Genomic DNA, 22,074 nt, shown 5'->3' on the forward strand with positions numbered 1-22,074 from the left:
AATGTCCTTCAATACAATGCAAGGCAAAGCCCAAAATGAGGAAAAATGTTCAAGTCAGGAACTCACCCTCAAGACGATCAACCTCCACTCCATGCCGGCGTCGGTCACCTCGGTAACCACAGGCTCCGGTAAGCGCAGCTGAAGCTCCTCGCCGCCCGGCCCCTGAAAGGTAGTCTCTGTCGGGAAAGCTGGGGGCTGAGTCCTCATCAGTAGGTCTACTCCCTATCATTTGGATTCACATCATAAATTACAAAGCCTCCTATCAAGAGAGGTAATGAAAACAAAAGAACAGAGGAAAATATACCTCGATCGGGTACCAAGCAAGCTTCGACAACCGGAAGGTGTCGTAGTCGACGTCCCGCAGCAACAGCTCCTCACCTCCCTGACCGTGAAGGTGCTCCTCAACCTCGTCGAGGGTCGACTCCTGGAACAACACCCTCGGCGGATCGACTGGTACCACGAGAGTCTCGGTGAAGCACTGACAAGCTAAACGCTCGCCCGGGTACCAAACCGGCTCGATCGCCGTCTCCAGGTACAAACGCAGGGAGCTGCAAGGCCGCAAACGCTACCTGATAGCAGCCGGCACGTCCGTGTAGTGCTCCCAAGGCCGCCCAACAAACTGCATTCAGGACAAAACTACTCAGCCAACTGGGGGCTTCCTAAGCTACCTAGTCACCCTACCCCTATCTACTTCTATAAAGGAGAGGGAGAAAAGAACGAGAACTTACATCAGCAATCCGAAGCTTCACTAATGGAAAAAACCCCTATTGCGTCAGTTGTAGAGGGCTTTTTGCGTCGGTTTTGGACTGACGTATATCGAGGGGTCGTATTTGATATGCGTCAGTTGTGAAACCGACGCAAAAAGTTAACATTTGCGTCAGTTGTGTTTTAAAAACTGACGCAAATAAGTAGTATTTACGTCAGTTTCTACAATAGAATGGACGCAAAAGTTGTTACAACTGACGCAAATAGTTATTATTTGCGTCAGTTCTACACATAACTGATGCATTTGCTTTACTTTTTGCGTCATTTTTGTCAAAAACTGATGCAATTGATATTTTATTTTAGCGCCAATTAATTTAACTATTTGCGTCATTTGAAGCTAAAACTGATGCATTTGTCATTTCATTTTCGCTCCAATTTATTTCCCTCATCTGCGTTATTTCATTCAATAACCAACGCTTAATGATTTTTTTTATATATAAAAAAATTTGCTACCGAAATTTCGGCACCACCTCTCCATAAAATTAACAATCCGAATACCAACTCCAACAAGAAATCCAACCAACCACTAATACATCACATTAAAACAATATTACATCTCATTCACCCCAATGACGTTCCAAATACAATCTAATGTATTTTTTTTTTACAGCAATCTAATGTATAAGTAATCCCACAGTTTACAACAATAAGCTTACAACAATAAGCTGGTGAACTTTCAAAATCTGCCTCTAAAGCATCTTTCTTATTACTTCGCCTGTCAAAAAAGCCAAAACCCTTGTAAATAAAACAGATAATTACAGAATTACAAAAAAAAAGTTACAAACCAAATCAATTCGATCAGGCATTCGCCATCAATAGATGAATGAAGTTAACCCCAACATAAAACTTGCAAAATAATGATTAGAGACACTACTGGGAGAGGGTAAAAACTGTGAAGGATTAAATATAAGTTATGACGATTGTGCTTGTATAGAAATGACGATTGTGCTTGTAAAGAAATGACGATTGTACTTGTAAAGAAATAGCAAGACAGAAGAAGCTGCAAATGGAGTAGACATGTATTCAAGGCATAGAACCACACATTTCTAGCAATTTTATGCCTTAAACAATTCTGCCGTATAAATAAGACCCTCACAAACATGTTTTTGAGTAAAACGAAAATCAACACATTAAATTTTATTCAAGGATGGGTTTACGAAAGATGTAATCCTTATGATGCTTCTAATAGTATCACAAAACTCACTAAAACAAAGATGGAGACAACATGTGATCTACACCTTACAATATCGTCAAAATATTCCCAGCTAACTCCAAGGTGGAGACAACCATTTCAAAGGAAAATTGAACGTAGAACACACAATTTCAAAAAGTTGTAATAAGCAAAATAGAATTAGCTACATTCGAGTCATAAAAAAGAGTTGCAATTCCCCCTCAAGGATCTATGATCAGGTAACCAGAGAATAGCAAGCAACCAAGAACATCAAAAGAAACATAAAGATGAAAGCAATTGTATAGAAAACTGAAATAATCCCCATACAGCTAAAATTGAAGCACTACCAGAAACAATTCACATACAAACCACCAAAGAAAACAAAAGGGAGAAAGAAAATATAACATAGGCCTAGAATAATGACTATGACTACTTCAAAATTAGCTTCAATACACTGAAGAAATAAAACTGAATTCAAATGACTGGTTTCACAATTAACTTACCAGCATTAAGAATAACATCAATGTCAGTGAACCAAGCGTGATGGAGTGAATCTATTCCAGCAGAAGCCTGGAACGGAAAAAAAGTGATATAAGCATTGTAGCATCATCTAAAATTCTAAATTACTCCATCCATCTCATTAACATTGTCCAATTTTGACTTATTATCCATTACCTCCAATGAGAACACATAGATTGGACTTTCCTTACCAACTCCCAAGAAATGACATCTCCCGACTGTAATATGTCCGACCACTGGGTCTGCAAGATTAAGAACAAGGCTTGTTAAGATTATAGTTTTCTTAATATTAAATTGCAGTGGTTGGATCTCCTTGGGAGTGTGTCCTGAAATGCCATGGTAAATCAGTTTTAGGGGTAGCTCTCTTACATATGGGTAATCTTATTCTACTTCCCTCGTACTATATCTTATACTACGTGAAGTCTTGGTCTTTTAAGAAAAGAACACAGTAAACAAAACGGACTGACTTGTAACTTTCACACTTATCTAGCTGGATTGATTGCAAGCATTCTGAATCAGCATCGGTTTGATATTCGGAAAACTGAGCAAGAAGAGATATTTCAATTATTCTGTTGGACGTGACATGAAATTGAAAGACAAAAAGAAAGTCTTAGGTTAAGATTTATCATCACATACGAAACTCCAAAAGTAATAGTAAAAAAGATAGATCAGAAAATGTAGGTGATGTTCCAACTCCCAAATTTTTTGGGGCTATCTCTCAAATAGATGGTATTCAAAACTGCAAATTTCATGGAACCCATTAAAAACTCAGTAATTAAACCATGAGACAATAAAAATTAAACAACCCGAATGAGACTTGATAAAAGTCAAAGAACTAGAAAGAAGGTTTTGAATAACATGAGCTTACTTTTTAATTAAACTGGAGACAATCCATCCCTTATACTAAAGTTATCATCATCTTTTTACTCAACACATTCAAACTTGGTGTGATATCATTTAAGCAAAAAAAAAAAACTAATCATAGTGAACCAATATCTTCTACAGGACCAAATTATTTACGCTCAAGCACAAGCCTAAGAAACCAAAGTTATCATAATTGCTAGTATACCTAGTAATGTCTTAGTTGTAACCTAAAGATAAGAATGTGAATGTTGGAGGAGCATAAAATCTGAAAAATATACTATATCATATAATAAGGGGAAAACTTACTCAGAGCTGATGAAGACGATAGTTGGGCGACATCAAAGATGAAGTTGCGCACAAATACACGATACTAAATCCTAAAGATTTATGATCATATCGACATAACTACACAATACTTATCATATACTGGGTACTATACAAAATCACCAACTTCATACAAAAGCCCCAAGTTTTGTATCAAGCCTAAATCAAAAACCCTAAATCCAAAAGATGAATAAAATTTTCAAAAGGGATAAATCTGATATGACAAACAAATTAACGATAAATCTGATATGACAAACAAATTAACGATTAAGTTCTGAACTATTAATAAAAGTATAAAACTATTTTAAAATTGAGAAAAAAAGTGCTAAGATAATTAAATTACCTGATTAATTAAGTAAGAATCAACAAACCTTCAATGGACCTGTATTCGATGCCCTTGTTTTAGAGCTATCTTGAGCTCAAGAGCCTTGTTCTCGATTAAACACATCATCTGTTTGAGTGTATGATTAGTAAAACAAATTTGACACTCATTTTGAAAATAGAATAAAAATAAGAACACAAGCCTCATAAAGACGCTGTTACTGTTACCCAAACAGTATAATCAAAACCTATAATCAAAATTCCATGACTCATTGGACCATTTCTCACCCATTACCCGCCATTCCTTCAGATGCCCCCAAAATCTGACGCCCTCATCAACACAATTGAATAACATGAACATATGATTGAAAAAACTAGCAGAAAACTGATGTAAAGACAAAACCTAACATATAAGAACAGGTAGAAGAGGGAGAAGCAGAACGAGTTTGAGCTCAACTAACAACCTTGATAAAAACACATTATGTCACCATTAGAAACAACTACTAGCTCCATCATTTTAACTACAAACATAGTTACACAGCCACACAAAAAAAATCAAAAAAATTGAATTACTCGAGAATTCCCAAAAGTTACAAACCCTAGCTTTCTTAGATCTAAACTTTACATCAAAAAAAATCAACTACTAATCATAATAACAACAAATAATTGGTAATTGAAGTAGACAGAAACAAATTAAACCTTAAACAACAACAATTAACATTAAAAATTGAACTAGAATCAAACCTTGAAAACTAAGAGAATAGGAAAGAGGAAGAAAGGAGGCATCCGTTGAAGCTCCGACAGAGGGCAGATCACGTCTTCATGCCTACAAACAAAAGAGATTAGTAGAACTTACATTAATTCCACATGTTAATCACTACATACAATAACCAAGCAATAAGGCTAGCAAAATCCCTTGAAGCTACCAAGCACAGCACGACAGCAAAACGTTGGTGGCCGGTGGTGGGATGCGACAACGGCACGGAGGTGGTGGTGCGATGATCGAGCAGCCACCAGAGAGGTTTGGTGATGTGAGATGATGAATGAGGGTTTTGAGTAATTGGGAAATGAGGATAGCGAAATTTCGAGAGGTTGGGTGTATACCTGTGGGTTTTTTTATTATTATCATTTGTATCGGTTTTAAAAACAACCGATGCAAAAACATAATGTCAAATAAGTCGGTTATATAACATAACTGATGTATTTGATTAAATACGTCAGTTTTTATTATAACCGACGTATTTTATACGTCAGTTTTGTCTAACAAGTGACGCAAAAAGCTTGGCTATAGGGCAAAAATGGATTCCCGCCAAAACTAAGCACTTTTTGCGTCAGTTTTTGTAGAACTGACGTAAATCAATTGACGCAATAGGTGTTTTTTCTACTAGTGCTTGTTCACACGACGTCTGTAGTCCTCATAAGTCGACTTAATCGACTTCTTCCGAGCCACCGTCCAACCCTTCACAGCAGGGTAGGTCGAATGAGCACCGCTTGTAGTCCCCGGACGCAGAGGGGTGAAGTAAGTGTACAACCAAGCCTGTAATCAAACACAGCAAACACAAATCAGCCAATTTCTTAAAAATTGCCAAAATCAAAATCAAAATCAGACTAAAAAAAAAAAAGAAACTACAAAAAATGCTCATACCTCCAAGATGAGGCAGGGACCAACCAAAGCAGGGGCACTACCATCCCCCACTTCCTCCGGACGCACCGCTGCGTGCATGTACAGGGTAAAACTCGCCATGGCCGGCGTTAGAGGTGGCAATCGGGTCACTCGGGTCGGTTACGGGTCGGGTCAAAGCGGGTCGGGTCATATCGGGTTCGGGTTATGTCGGGTCAGCGACGGGTTCGGGTCGGTTCGGTTCATGTCGGGTCGTATTCGGGTCGGGTCATCAACGGGTGGCAAGCCGGGTCGGGTCATTAGCGGGTCAGTGTCGGGTCAGGTTATCAGCATATACTTTATTTTATATATTTCGTTTTAGATGGTAATTTTATGTTTAAATAATAGGTAGAGGTATTAATTGTAGTTTTAAGTGAAAATAATTAAGATAAATGTCAATTTGGTGTTATTTAAACCATTATTAAGCTAGTTTATTATCGGATCATCTATCGGGTTGAGAAAATATCGGGTCACGGGTCGGGTCGGGTCGGTTCAGGTCGGGTTCGGGTTGGAGAAAATAAGGCTATTATCGGTTATCGGGTCGGTTCGGTTCAGGTCGGTTCGGTTTCGGTTCACCCAATTTTCGGGTTGTATCGGGTCGGGTTTCGGGCGGGTCGGGTCGGGTTCCTCGGGTCGGGTCAGCTTTTGCCAGCTCTAGCCGGCGTAACCCAGTCAAACTGACCCAAAGTGTCAAGGTCAGCAAGGAGGGGAAGCACTTTGGTCGACAAGCGCTCACCCTTGTCACCAAAGTACGTGGCACCCAAGAAGTACCACAACCACAACCGCGCCTCCTGCGCGTCAGCCTCAGCCTCTACCTCCGGACTCTCCAACGGCGCCGGAACCACATCTGCCACTCTCCCACTGAACTGGTCTCTCACAAATGAACTCGCGATCAGGTACGGTGTAATGTCAGAAGGCTCAGGCAAAGCAGTACCGATCAGACGAGTAACCGCAGGAGAAGACACTCTCTCCGGCGTCTCAGTAAACTCAACAGGCGTCTCGCCACAAGGGAGGCCGGATATCATGGCAAAATCCTCTAAGGTCACACCGACCTCCCCAAACTCCATGTGAAACGACGACGTCGTATCCCAATACCGATCCAACATGGCGCGGATCAGACACAGGTTCGACCTAATCGAAGACCTGTGAATATCCCGCCAAGCGGCCACCAATGTCCCAAAAGTCGACCTCTCTATCAACGCCCTCGTCCCGGCTTGGAGAACGTCGTAAAAGCCCAGGCAGGTAGTGAAGCCCGAGAAAGTCCTCATGGTGCCGATCTCCTGAAATCAAAAACAAACAACGTTATAATTCCTATTCAGGCCTGACACTTCAAAAGTGACAAAAGTTCAACCGGAGGACACGACTCACCAATCCCTCGTGAGCACGGTAGGAGATATGCCTGTCCAGTCAGAGCAACAACTGGCCACTGTCAAAACCCTCGGCCCAAGCAGGCGTCGCCCGCAGGTTCAGCCCCCGTGGGGCTGTAGCCCGTCTAGCTCTCCAACTCGCGACGTCGGCGTCGTCCTCAACTGTCTCCGCCCTCCGTCTCTTCTGACCACGAAACTCAACGTGGCAGACGGGAGGCCTCTCAACGACCCTAACGACATTCTCTAACGTCCGTCTGGTCGGCCGAGGAGTCCGCCTCCTCGTAGAAACCCTCCTCCCGGAGGTACCAGCCTCATAACCAGTCTGAGCTCTCCTAGCGTCGGTAGCCCCAACAACGGGCTCCTCACGCACCTCAACGGCCCTCCTGGCCCCAACAGTCTCCGCAAAAGGTCCCTCCTCCTCGGAAGCGTCCTCCACTACCGCAGCGGGTACACTAACCGGAGTGTTAACCGGCCCCGTCCCGAACAACTCCTCAAAAGTCGCAGCAAGGGACCCAGCCTGTCCCGAACACTCTCCTGCAAACAAAAAACGTCAGCCGAAATTTCGGCATTATGACGGCGTAAATCGGACAAACCCGGAACAAACAAACAACCTGCAAAGCAAAGCAAGGGCAACCCCGCCCAAATCCAACCAAAAAAACAAAAAACAATTCACAAAAACGCACAAAAAACCGACTCGCCCTTCTTTGCAAGCAAAAGACGAGTCAAAACAACAAACAAAAATGGCATCTCAAGACCCACACAAGGTCCGCCAAGAACCCAAAATACATTCCAATGCAATGAGGAATTTTTCTATGGCTCAAAAAGGCAATTTATACGCCAATTTGAGCACAAACCGGTCAAAAATTCAAAAAACGACCGCAAAGAGGCAAACGTGATTTTATCACGCCTCAAGGTGACCTAAACTACCAATAAGGTCCATTTCAAGGCAAACTGACTCAATTCAAGCCCAAACAGGCCTTATTTTGTCAGACATAAGACCGTCACAAAAGGCAAAAATTCCAATTTTGCCCACAATACCCAACAAAGGTCCACAATGGCAAATACGGTCTTTCCCGACTACAATGCAACCTAGTGGGACCCACTACCCAAGCAAATAAACTTGGCATTGTGAGATGAGACGGTTTCTCCACCTCACTCACATTTTTCGAGCATAGGGAGCGGGAACGGAGACCAAAATGCGAACTAAAAGCACCCCTATACTCCTAAACGGGTTTCTAACATAATGCAATCATCGATTTCACTCGAAATGGGCTCAATCAAAAAAGCCCAAATCAATTTCCTAGGGTAAAATTCTCACCCTAATTCAATCTATCAAATGACCAACGAATTTAAATGGATTCAAGAGGAAATACATACCTTGAGATGACATTGGTGATATCGGCGCAAATGAAAGCAAGCTAAAGGACCAACAATGGCGTTTTTTGGGTTTTCTTGTGTCGAAAGGTTGAAGATCAGTGAGGATGATATGCAGCCAAACCTCGCGTCTTTTACAGAAAAATAGGGAAGCCCCCTTTGTTCGCCAGGTGGCTCGCGCCTAAACCAGGCCTCCCCTTGCTCTATGCAGCGGATTTTGGGCTTTGGCCCAATTTCCCATAATAAACTTCAAGTTTTCAATGACGATATTAAGGACCGTCATTTTCTCAAATACAAAAAAAACAAATAGTGAAAATATGAATTCACTATTTTCCTTCAAAAATTTCAAACAAACGGCGATCAAAACCGCCATTTTCCCTTCAAAAAAAAACAACAAAATAATAGTGAAGATTCAAAATTCACTATTTCCTCAAAATTCAAACGACGGCAATCAAAACCGTCAATTCCAAAAAATAATAATAAAATCAAAATTCACTATTTTCCTTCAAAAAAAAATTTCAAAAATAATAGCGAAAACTCAAATTCGCTATTTCTCCAAATTTTAAACGACGGCTATTAAAACCGTCATTTCCAAAATAATAGTTGGAAATTAAATTCCGCTATTTCCCACACATGTCAACGGCGGCACATAAACCGTCACTTCCAACATAATAGTGAAGATTCCAAATTCACTATTTCCCACACATGTCAACGGCGGCACATAAACCGTCACTTCAAAAATAATAGTGAAGATTCCAAATTCACTATTCCTTCAAATGTCAACAGGGGGCTTCCTCGCGGAACCCGCTTATTTCAAAAACAGTGATAGTGGAGATTCAAAATTCACTATTTTCCTGGCGGCATCATGAGTCCGCTACTTTCAAAACAAGCTCATCCGACGCGGCTATTCTCACGGTCAATTAACCGACCCTCCATGGCTGTCGAGCCTTACTACGCATCGCGGCTGGCGAGCCCTCCTCAGATACGCACCATGGCTGGCGAGCCTTACTACGCATCACGGCTGGCGAGCCCTCCTCAGATACGCCTCATGGCTGGCGAGCCTTACTACGCATCGCGGCTGGCGAGCCCTCCTCATATACGCACTATGGCTGGCGAGCCTTACTACGCATCGTGGCTGGCGAGCCCTCTTCAGATACGCCCCATGGCTGGCGAGCCTTACTACGCATCGCGGCTGGCGAGCCCTCCTCAGATACGCCTCATGGCTGGCGAGCCTTACTACGCATCGCGGATGGCGAGCCCTCCTTACATACGCACCACAGCTGGCAAGCCTTTATCCGCAAACGTGCAAGGACGTATCCGAAGATGCCTCAGGTATGACTCTTTCTTATGGCTGGCGAGCCTTTGTACGTAGTCTAACGAACTTTAAACGACCCGCACGGATAGTCGACAGACTCTAAACTATTCCCAATGATAGGTCCTTGGCTCGTACCCTCGAGCCGCCTTGGCGTCGCCCTTCCCGACGACAGGTCCTTGGCTCGAATCCTTTCGAGCCGCCTCGACATCGCTTGGGTCTCCAGGTTGTAATCTTCGATTGACCTGGGGGCTCTACTTTGACTTTCGCCCTATCCAAGCCTCAGTCAAAGTGGGGGCTCTGTAGATACCCAGTATCTACTGAGACTCCAACAAACACCCGATGATTATCGGACTATAACATGCTTTGGAATCGCGGCGTTTGATCGACAATTTGTGTACAACTTTACGTCGGAAAACTTAAATCGATTTCGAAAATAAAATATTTCAAAAATACCTGGAGTGTTTAATGCACGACGAAGGGGTCGCAATGACACTAACTAGAGTCAAAACCGACACCGGACCAAAAACCGACTCAAAAATTCAAATCCCGACTTCAACAATGAGTCAAACCGAGTCAACCACAAAAAACAAGCATTCAAAGCCTTCTATGCTAAGATTTCCCGGATTTATGAATGGTCAAGTACCAAACATATGACTACAAATCTAGGATAGAACAAATCATGATTGCTCTTGTGTGAAAGTGACAGGACAACTCGAAGAACCGCGACGTGGCTCGCGCCTCTTTGAGCAGCCCAGGTGGCCACGTCGCTCAAAACTCACACAACCACTCATTTTCCTATGAATACCCCTCAAATGCCCCCATTTGAGAACTTACGCGAGTGTCCGCCCCCTCTTTTCTCCCTTAAAATTCTCGACTCGACTTCTTAAGTCACAATCCGACGCGTATTTACGACCTACCGATCGTAAATACAAGCCTTACACATTGTTTGGTACCGTCATCGTGCATTAAATCACTTGACCGACCACTTCGACCACTACACCGTCACTAATCTTAAAACACTCTTTTTACTTACCAAAACGGTTTTAAACCGAGTTTTTTTCCGACCAAACGAATTATTACACTTACGTCGGTCACTCGCCATAACCAAGCATGTAAGTATGAGGGTGTAAAAACCCTTCTTTTATAATGTTTTTATTTGTTTCATGACTATAACATGCTAAAACATGCATAACATGAACCAAAACATGGAATAAACGAGCCAAACCTGATTTTTGGCCTGAGACAGAAGCCTCTTGGTTCGCCGGTTTGCCCGCGCCTCAATGAAATGTCCAGGTCATAACTCAACCGTGTTCGTTCTCGTCATTTCCCTTTAATTCATTTTCATATTTACAATCGGTTTTTATTATTTCAAATATTTTCGAACCCTTTTATTTTATTTTATTTGTTTTAACCATAAAACATTTTTCACCCTTGGTTCCTCATACCATGACGGTTAAATCCGTGTTTCGGTGATAATATCTGGTTAATAACATTTAAAAGGTATTTTAAAGCCTTTTATTTCATTTTTGGGAGGTATTTTAAAGCCTTTCATCATTTCTTTACATTTTCAAAACAAGCATATTAGTCACCAACACAAAGTCATCCTTGGTTCTACATACCATGCCGGATTTTAACCCGGGTACGATGATGAGTATCGACTAATCACATTCAAATGAACTTAAAACAATTAGTTCATAATCATTTTTTGAAACTATTCATGTCAAGTTTGTCAAAGTCGAATCCGACACCGAATATTATCAAAATAATGATGATTATTCAAGTCTCGTTCCTCAAATCAACAAATCGGGTCAAATACCCATTTTTCAATACGTTTTATAAACGTTTTCCAAATGGTCAGAACACGGCATATCACCGTAGGTTGACCCGCGCCTAAAACAGACCTTTTAATTCTCATTTTCAAAACCAGAGGAGATCCCCTTGCATTGCCAACAGGCTCGCGCCTCATATGGCTGCCTGGTGCAGGGTCTGTTCCCCTTCCCGCATTAATCCAGGACGATCCCGACTTCGGTTAGCCCGGATATAGGACGGATCAGATGACTATTTGCTCATTCAAAATCATATTTGCAAAATGCTTTACTAAGACAAATGCATCACGTTATGCACCATAAACCTAATACAGTAAATGGATGTTTAATTTCCATCTTGCATGCAAATCAACCATAAATCCAACTCGACATCTTATACTTGATATTTGGATTAAATCAACCGACTTAGAAAGCTCTCACATGTTAGGTTTAAATTATTGGATGCGCATTCATGCATTTAAACCGTTTTATCAACTTTTGCATTCAACCAACCAAGATCGATCAGTAGAGGCGCTATCATGGCAGGATTGGGTATCGATTAAAGGGCTTCCAATACGTACCTTCACCTCTTACTCAAAACTTTGGATAGTGGACGACCTTATCCGGGCGTACGAGAGTCATTCTAGAGATAGGATGCTAAAGAGGGACGATTCCTTATCTTTAGTACCTATGTCAAAACACTGCTTTGTGCTTCGTTTGACCGAGGTATAAAGTGGATTTCAAACGGGTTCCAAGCATCCCACAAATGCTTGGTGGCGACTCCGAACATCTCTAATCGTTTCGAGACCCTTACCGAGACGAAACCGACCGATCTAAAACGATCCGGTCGAAAGCATTTTTATGCCGCCGAGCGTGGCTTTCAAAACACCGCTGCACGCCCGCGGATCGAACCGGGCCTGCAGGTGGGCCATGTCCACAGATGGTGGTCCCTGCTATTACCACCATCACTCTGACTGTTAGTACTGTTGTCCCTACCGTTAGCTCTGTTGGTACTACTGTCGCCCCTTCTGTTTCTGCCGTTGCTAGCTCTGCTTCCACCACTGTCAGCTCTGTCTCAGCTAGTACAGCTGCTACCTCTACTTCTGGTACCGTGTCTACAACGATGACGACCCCTGCTGCGTCATCACCGGCTGTCACAGGTGCCTACCGGGCTCCTCTAGTACCTCGCTCCGTTACTGGACGGGCTTCTTCTTCAGGTACTAGAGGACGGGGTCGCGGACGAGGGAAACCTGCTGATGGCCGAGTCACTTTCATGGCCGATGAGTCTCTTGACCCGCATCCCAATTACCCTGAGGTACGTTTTATTAACGTTATGCATCGTACTCGTTTTTATAATTTAGAGAGCTGTGATTTTGCTTCAACAAAGTTTATGTGTCGTAAGTCGCTTGAGAGGTTAGATATTTACGAGCCCGTAGTTGAGTTATTGAATGGGACGGGGATGTCTGGACTGATTACCATGTGTGCCACGACCTATAAGGAGCTGACCCTCGAGTTTTTCAGCTCCTTCACCTTTTCTGCTGGCGCCTGGCCCGGGTAGTTCTTGTGTCTCCTTTCGGTTATTTAACCGGACCACGACCTGGACCCTAGCTAAGTTCGGTAGTAGGCTAGGTTTTTCCTCCCACAGTAACTCAGACCCTCCTAGGAAGGTCATACGCATTTTGTGGTGGACCTTGGCACAGACCCGATTTGAGGAGCGCAAGGTCGCTCATGTCCATCTTCCCCCGGCCCGATACTTCTTCCGTCTTATTGGTGGGACCATCTTTGGCCGTAAAGAACCGAACAATGTTAATAACATTGAGTTGTGTATTCTTGGGGGCTATCTGAACATAGATAGTGTGGGCCCCTTTGTGCTTAATTTGGCTTATTTGACTGCTCAGTATTTCCATTCTGTGGAGCAGAAGATGTCGGGCACCATTGTTTGCGGTGGCATAGCCATCTTTCTTGCATGTTCCATCTTCCCCGCCTTTCCTCGTGACTTACAGCACCTAGACACCGATTGGTACCTTGACCTTTCTACTATGCTGTCTATGTTTTGGCTTGCTTCCGACCAGCGGACATGGAAGATATGTGGTTCCTTATCCGAGACCTTACCTTGCACCACTCTGCTCCGTCTTGTCCCGTTGCCCACGGTTAAGGGCAGGATACCTCCACCTTTACCCTTTTTCCACCTCTCACTTGCTCCACCTCCTACCATTTCCGCTTCTAAGAAGCAGAAGAGACCTGAGACCGGAGATGGATCCAGACCGTCTACAGGTGGCCAGTCTTTCACGGTCATTCCTACCCCGATCCCTACTCCTACTCCCGCGGCTGACCAGACACAGTCGGTTTACCCGGTTAATTTTGTTCCACCTCTACCTTTTGAGGCGTCCGTGGTCATTGACCAAGGACGTCGTGACAGTTTGCTCCTTGAGCTTCTTACCAGGAAGGCTCGTATGGAGCGGGACATTGCACATGCTTTGTTCCCTTTATACGAGCATCACATGAGGAGAGGACGTCCTATTCCTGAGGGCTGGCCACACCCGTTTTTCTACCGGTACCCAGCTGAGGGGTACCCACAACCAGCCAGTGAGGAGGACACTGCAGCGGAGGGGGAGAGAGTTCAGGCTGAGGAGGTGAGGAGGAGGGAGCAGGAGAGGGACCCAGACTTCACGGTGGTGGACGAGGAGGACGACAGTGACGAGTAGCTACTGGTCTACTCACTTCCCCTGTTTTCTAGCTGGTTTGGGGAAGTTCGTGTTTTGTATGTACATTCTTGCTCTTTTACTTCTTTTTGTTTCCTTTTTATTTTTTGTTTTTTCTTTCTTTATTGGTTGTATTTTCCCGTTCCCATGTATATCTGCTGGTGTATGCTGGAGGACAACGAGGGCGTTGTCCGTTTTGGTTTGGGGAGGGTAATGCATCCTTTGAGTCTGCATTCTGCATTGTTTTTGCATTCACGTTTACTTTTTCTGCTTGCATTGTTTTTATTTCTTTCAAATAATAAAAAAATTAGAAAATTTCAAAAAAATATTCACGTTTCATTTTGCATATAGGTTGAGTCGGAACGGTAGATTTCCGTGATGAAATTGCACTTTAACTTGTCATTTTTACTTGAGCCTTGCATTTTAATTGACCGTTATTAGCTTAGTCTTGCGCACATCTACGAGTCAATGTCAAAAATATAGCTGACTGTGTAGACTTGACCTGATAAATTGACAACCTACTTTATAATTCCTGAGTTTTAGAGCCTTATAACTGGTGACAATCATGACCAGTTCATTAGGAATTGAGAGTAGTACTCCTTGCATAACATGTTTATCACTTTTGCACATTTATGAAATTCGATTTCTTGTCAAATGCATACATTCGTGTTTGTGGTCGGTGTCAAATGCAGGGAGGTGCTTGCAAAATTCCCTTTCTTTCATTTTCACCCATTTAGCTCCACTTTAGCCAAATATAGCCTTTTTGACCCATTAGCTACACCCAAAATTTAGCATGCCCTGTCAAGCTAGTTTAGTGTGACTTTTGTGGTATGTTCATCCTTTTCGGAGTTTGGCTCATTTTTATTGTTTGGAGTTGGCGGGAATGAGAAGGAATGAAGAAAAGAAGAAAAAGAGACGTGAAAGAAAAAAGAAAAAAATGAAAAAAAGAATTGAATTCACGTGAGGCAGACAGAAAGAAAAAAAAAAGGAAAAGAAAAAAATTAAGTTGAGTTGTTTGAATGAATAAAAGAGACCGAATGTGTTTATTTCTATCTTGTGACGGTCTACTCTTCTGTTTTATTTACATGTTTTTGAGGAGATAGTATATTGGGTAGTGAGATATGTGCCAATGAAGGGCACTTGTGCTTAACTTTCTAGTCAGCTGAGATTCGGATGGTCTTATATGGTCTTGTTTAGGAACTAGCTTGACGCTTCACCTCCACATTTCCATAATTTGTTTCGCCCTTTCTCACCTGTAACCTCACTTTCCCATATCATTTGTAAGCCCTCGGCTGTGACGGACATTGTTGGTTGGAATGTATGTATGGTACCTAAATCGTCTATCATTTTTGTTGCATGCACGTTATGTAGGTCGCGGTTTAGGTGAGTGACTGTTTCTCTTCCTCTCTTACACATATATTCACCCTTTGCTTCATGAGAGAAGAGTGACACGTGAGAGTCCGATTTTGTTGGTCTTGCAAGGTCGATAGGTCAGCTTTATTTATGGACATCATATAACTCGTTTGCGTATTGACTGCTGTAGCTATGACTGTTAAATTTCTATTGCATTTGGTTCAAGTAGACAAGTTATAGCTAGCTCTGAGTTTTCTATTCCGTTCTATTAGTTTGAATTTAGTTTACTCGAGGACGAGTAAAGGTTCGGTTTGGGGAGATTTGATACGTGCAATTTGTATAGTCTTTTTAGCCTTTTATTGCACGCATTTCTATGTCTTTTGTGTCGTTATGTATTGCAAAATGCTCTGAATTGGCTACTTTGGTTTGTTTTGCCTTTATTGCAGAAATGGACCCAAAAGTAATGAAACCGCGCCATTATTCGTCCCATTTAGTGTGCATTATAAAGAGACGGAAGTACTGGAGCAAGAGTTATGCCTCGAGGTGTGTGAAGGATGGTCTATGAAGCTACCAAGGACGATTTTTAGCTGTTGCATGAGATATCCACTCGATCGAGTGGAATTATATGTCGATCGAGTGGTTTGGCTGGAGCAGAAGGTCGATCAAGTAGTTTTGCTTACTCGATCGAAATGGAGTTTATAGGAGTTACTCGATCGAGAACCTGAACTGTTCGATCGAGTACAATTGCTGGAGAAGACCTTGATCGAGTGGTTTGAAATCACTCGATCGAGGGGTTTTCTATGATACGCGGGTTTATTTAAGCCCGTGATGGATTATTTTGTTAAGTATTACGCTTCCCTATATAAGGAAGTCGTAATTAGGTTAATAGAGATATTTTTCATACTTTACACACTGCTTTTACTTCTCTTAATCTCTGAAACTTTTGCTCTAATTACTCTTGCTTTTGTGGATTGATCTCTACGCCGGATTCTTGTTGATTGTAATCATTCTTTCTCCTTTAATCTTAACCCTTTGTTCTACTTTAATTTTGTATTCTCTTATTATTTCTCTTGTTCTTGCTTAATTAATGCTTGACTATTATTCTCTCATTATGTCTCTCGCTAGCATACTTTAGGTTATTATTGTTAGTTACACTAAGAACATGAGTAGCTAATCCTCTCTATGTTAGGACTAGGGAATCCATGGCAGGATTGTGACGATGTAGTGAATAGACTAGATAATTCACATGTGAGAATCTGTCCCCATAGCAATATAACTGGAACACCTATTTAGTTGAGTGCACGCTTCTAAATAATATTAATCTGGTTAATTAACTGTACTCCTGGATCGGAAGATTGGAATAAATAAACCTGCTATGAACAGTAGACTACCTAATGAGAACGGAAGTTAAGTTAGTGGAATTATAGGGTGGATAGTGGACCGGAAGGACCTTTCCCATGCCCTTCTCACAGTAGATTATCTAGGCTATTTGCAACTGAGTCGGTAGACTACCATGGTGAACCGAAATCCTGGCATACTTTCTCTTATTTGATCACTCTTATTATATTTTCTTACTTTTACTGCTCTTACTTTATTTCTCTTTCCTTTAAATCTTCAATAGTTTAGCCAATCAAACTGAAAACCCCCAATTGTGACCTAGATAGACGGGCTAAGGATAGATATCTTGCCTCCCTGTGGAGATCGACCCTAGTTATCACTAGCTTCTGTTAGTTTTATTTAGGTTTTATTTTTGGTACAGAAACGACCGTATCATCCAACTCTCTTCAAATACTTAGTGATTAAAATAAATATATAAATAGATAGAATAATACATATTACATATTATTATACGTCCAGCATATCTAACAGTAAACATTAGATTCTCATTGCAAAACAAACTCTAAACACATATAGGATTTTATTTGGGACTAAACTCTTACTTTATGCATATATAAATACACGCATAATTGCACAAATTTGACACATTGATGCATTTGTAATTGGTCAAATTTGATTCTACGTGTGTGTGTATATATAAGCATATGATGAATGATGATTGTTTTTAGCATGCATAATTTATCGTGTTTTTTTTAGAGATTAATTTTTATCTCATATTTGACAAGTTTGATGATTTTTGCTTTTTGTAGGTGTTGATGCGGTATATGAAGATTAATAATCACGGTTTATTACGGATTTACTCTCCAAAATACAAGGGATTTCATGCATATTATAGGTAACTTTAATTTGTTTTCTGTATTTTTAATGTTTCAATATCGAGCTTTATTTTTTTGAGGTTTATCAACGATTTTATGCATGTCTTTTGTCGAGGCATTACTTGATGTCTTTTAATTTATCGTGATTTTTTTAGAGAATAATTTTCATCTCATATTTGACAAGTTAAATGATTTTTGCTTTTGTAGGTGGTGTTGATGCGATATATGAAAATTAACTAGCTTAAACCCGTGCAAAGTTGTATCTTAATTAACCATTAAAAAAATTAACTGATAAAGTTTGCAATCTATACTATATAATTAAAAGGCTACCTTAACATATTTAATTTTATTCCACATCATCTTCACACATTTAATTTTATTACACATAGGATTTGTACACTCATTAATTTCTATCATTTTTATCTATCTATACTATATAATTAAAAGGCTACCATAACATATTTAATTTTATTCCACATCATCTTCACACATTTAATTTTATTACACATAGGATTTGTACATTCATTAATTTCTATCATTTTTATCTATGGAATAAAAATTTAATCTACACAATATAATATAGTTAAAAACTAACTAAAGCATTGACATTCTTATAATTAATTTTAATTATTATTTGATTATATAAAGACCATAATAAAAAAAATGAATAACTAAAAACCCATTTAAAATAAAAACCGCGAAATTTCTCAAAATTTGATAATTTAAACCCTTGAAAATAAAACGAGGATAAAATAGGAAAACAAATAAAGGGAGTTGACAGTAGTCATAGTACAGAGTACCGTGTTATTATGTTTAACTTTCATAATTTACATCTTACTTTATCATTTACCATGTTTCCAAATAATATGTGTTTATGCAGGTAGTATTAACTAAAAGAGGAAAACTTATATAAGACCCGTGATTTTTTCACGGATGCAAAAAATGACAAAAAAAAGAGTAGTTTATTATTCACATTTCACCCAACCTCATCCAATTTCACTTCCAATTCCACCGACACCAAAATACTAGCTTCACTCCCTTACTATTATCTATTTATGATCTATCTATCTATGCAATTTACTTAAAAGACTACATAAACTCATTTAATTTTATTTCACATGGCATTTCTAACATTTAATTTTAATCCACATGACATTTTTTTTAATCCATTAATACATAAAATATTATATTATTATCTACATCTACATATATTATTAAAAGGGTAAACCTTAAAAGTCACGTAGACAATGCCACCTCGCATTACTAAATGCCACCATGCATAACTAAAACTCCACGTCACCAATTATAGAAAGCCACATCATTATTTCTTATTTAAAAAGAAAAAAAATTGAATCATTAAATGCAAATAGCATAACAAACATTAACTTTGACTTTTTAAATTTTTTGATAATTTTTGAAATTAGAATAGGTTAAACGAAAAATTTAAAATTTACATCACTCTAATTTTAAACTATTTATATGTGCAACTCCCTCTTAAATATTATTGAAATAAACTTGCTCAATTTTGTTAAATTTAATAAATAAATAAATCTATAAATATAATTTATAAATAAAAGTCAAGACAAAATATCCACCTCTTTTAGTTTCGTAAGATAACTCCCTAAACAATTCTCATGTAATGTGAATTTTGTTAAAAAAAAAAAAAAAAAGCCTTTTACTTTTCATTTCTATTTACTCTATATTTATGTCTATAATAAATATGCTAATAATGAAAACGAATACTCAAAAATCATGAAACCTTTCTATATATTTATGTATATAATAACTTTGATAATAATAATAAAATAAAAGTCCTAAAATACATCCTCATTTGGCTATATAAATGTTTTATGGAAGACAACATTTGTGAGCCAAAATTCAAGCCAAAATTATTTTTACCCCTATTGCCAAAAGAATTGTATGTATGTGTCAATAATCTTTATTATCATTGTATCAACATCAAGGTAAGTGTATTAAAGTTTTTTAGTTAATAATTTATTTATTTATTTTAAAGTTTGATTGGTTTCAAGTAATCTTCACATTTTTAACCTTAATATATATGTAGTTTTGTTTTCATTTAGAGACTATCAAGATTTGTGGAGTTGAACTATTTAAAGGTAAATATACTTATATCTTTATAATTCAATGCCTATTTCTTACCTTATTTAAGAGAAAACTTAAATTAATAATGATAAGGTTAATATTACATAAATCAAATTCCACCATTTTATTTGTTATTAATCACTGAGTGGATTTTTTTTTTTTTTTGTGTGTAGATAGTTAATTGGAGAAATAAGACTATATGAAGAAGAGTGGTAAGAGAAAACTTAAATTAATAACGATAAGGTTAATATTACATAAATCAAATTTCACCATTTTATTTGTTATTAATCACTCAGTGGAATTTTTTTGTGTGTGGATAGTTAATTGGAGAAAGAAGACTATATGAAGAAGAGTGGTAAGAGAAAACTTAAATTAGTAATGATAAGGTTAATTACAATATTGACAACATGAATGTGAATAAGTAATTGTTTTTAGGTTCATAATTTTTTTTTTATTTCAGAAACTTTCAACTATATGTTTTATTTGGATATGTGTTATTTTTTTATTCATCATTTTTTCTTTGAAAAATAGCTCTCATAGAATGAAATTGGAGTTGCTAGAATCTCAATCTTATTAACAAGTTGGACAAAAAAAAATCTTTTTTGGTATTGATAATAGCTAAATGTAAATTATTGTCTAATACTTATGCATACATGTCATATTATCTTGTGTGTATGCCTTATAACCCAAATGAGATTTCAATGAGATTTGTAGTAGCCTACCATTTAACTCATTTTATCTTTTATGCAAAATTTTAAAATTTAGAATTTTTGATAAATTGATATAAACGATATATTAAGATTATCATTCATTAAACTTCATAATTATGCTACTATTAGAAAATATAATCTATGAGAATTAAAAGATTGAGAAGATAAAAAGTCCTATAATTCTATATCTTCTTAACTCCTTACATTTCGAGATTTATTATTCTAAAAAAAAGGATCAATAATTTAATATTATGGATTAACTTACTCTTTCGTCTTCAAGTACTAGATTTATTGGCCTAAATGACAAAGGGTCATTCAAGCTTTCACATAGAAAATTTAGTACATAATCTATACAATCTAATTAAAAGTTAATCTTAAGCATTTATCATGAATTATTGGACTTATTAAAGGTATTTTTTTTAAACCACGTGCTATTAGTATATTAATCAAAATAAACAACTAAAGTATAATATATATAGTTATGAAAATAAACCAAAGTTGTCAAAGAAATAAAATACTAACCGACTAACTTTTATGTATTCCAAGGCTATATTTTTTAAATGGATGAATTAATTGCTCAGACGAGTATAAATAGCAAAATTAAAATAGATAAACCCGTGAATTTCACGGGTCCCAAACCTAGTTGTATTAGTGAAAAAGATAAGTTTGCAATTTTAGATTGATAGAGTTTTACGGTTAAGCATATTTTTCAAATAATAATATTAATTAATTAATACTCGATATAATAAAACGAGTTTTATACGACTTTGACTTCTTCATATATTGAAGTATATAAGTATAAAGCAAACATGTCAAAGTTACATAGAACTCCAACTTTACAATAGTCATATTCCTTTTTATTTTTTGTTTAATTTTATGAACTTCGTTATAATAGTGATTGTGTGTATTATTTGTTTTATTCTAATGTGTGTTGCTTGTTGCTTTATGATCATATTCTCTTATATTTTTAATATGCGTATATTCTGTATTTTTTTTATCTAAAGTACTAATTGTGTAAATTGGTTTGTAATTTCAGGCATAATACAAGGTCCAATATAAGATTGAGATCCTATATAAAATTGGCGGCATAATAAGGTCACTAAGATTCACAACAAAATCCACAAGTGAGATTTAGCTAGAGGAAGGATAGGATTGATAGGCTACTTTCACTTTAGCTTGGCTACCTAACTACGCAACGCTATTCGCATCGGGAAATCAAGTTTTTATGTAAAATTAAGGAGGTGATCATCATCTTACATATCTTAAACCAAACATATGTCCTTATCATCTTATAATATTAAAATTAGTTGTTTATTAAATATAATACAATCTCTGCCTCCCATCATTTATTTACCTTAAGTAGATTGTTAATTTTAATTATGCGCTTTATATATTACATAAACTCTTGAAATTGTATCATACTAAAGGGTTTGTAGCCCTTTCATATTTAGCTTTGTAGTAATTTCAGTTTCCTAAATACGAGTACTTAGTTTAGATATATTAACTTA

The 22,074-nt window shown here is 38.4% G+C and overlaps 1 long non-coding RNA gene across 1 annotated transcript; it reads right to left on the minus strand.

Moving 5' to 3' along the window:
• Positions 1-1,413: 1,413 nt before the first annotated feature.
• LOC141647332 (uncharacterized) lies at positions 1,414-5,083 on the minus strand. The gene is made up of 6 exons (XR_012545719.1): positions 4,709-5,083; positions 3,987-4,094; positions 3,626-3,696; positions 2,612-2,697; positions 2,440-2,506; positions 1,414-1,480 (listed from the first exon to the last, which is right to left on the minus strand). It is a non-coding gene; the product is annotated as an uncharacterized LOC141647332 (long non-coding RNA).
• Between the last annotated feature and the right edge of the window lie 16,991 nt (positions 5,084-22,074).

Source organism: Silene latifolia, chromosome 3, assembly GCF_048544455.1.
Source record: "Silene latifolia isolate original U9 population chromosome 3, ASM4854445v1, whole genome shotgun sequence".
Taxonomy (NCBI): Eukaryota; Viridiplantae; Streptophyta; class Magnoliopsida; order Caryophyllales; family Caryophyllaceae; genus Silene; species Silene latifolia.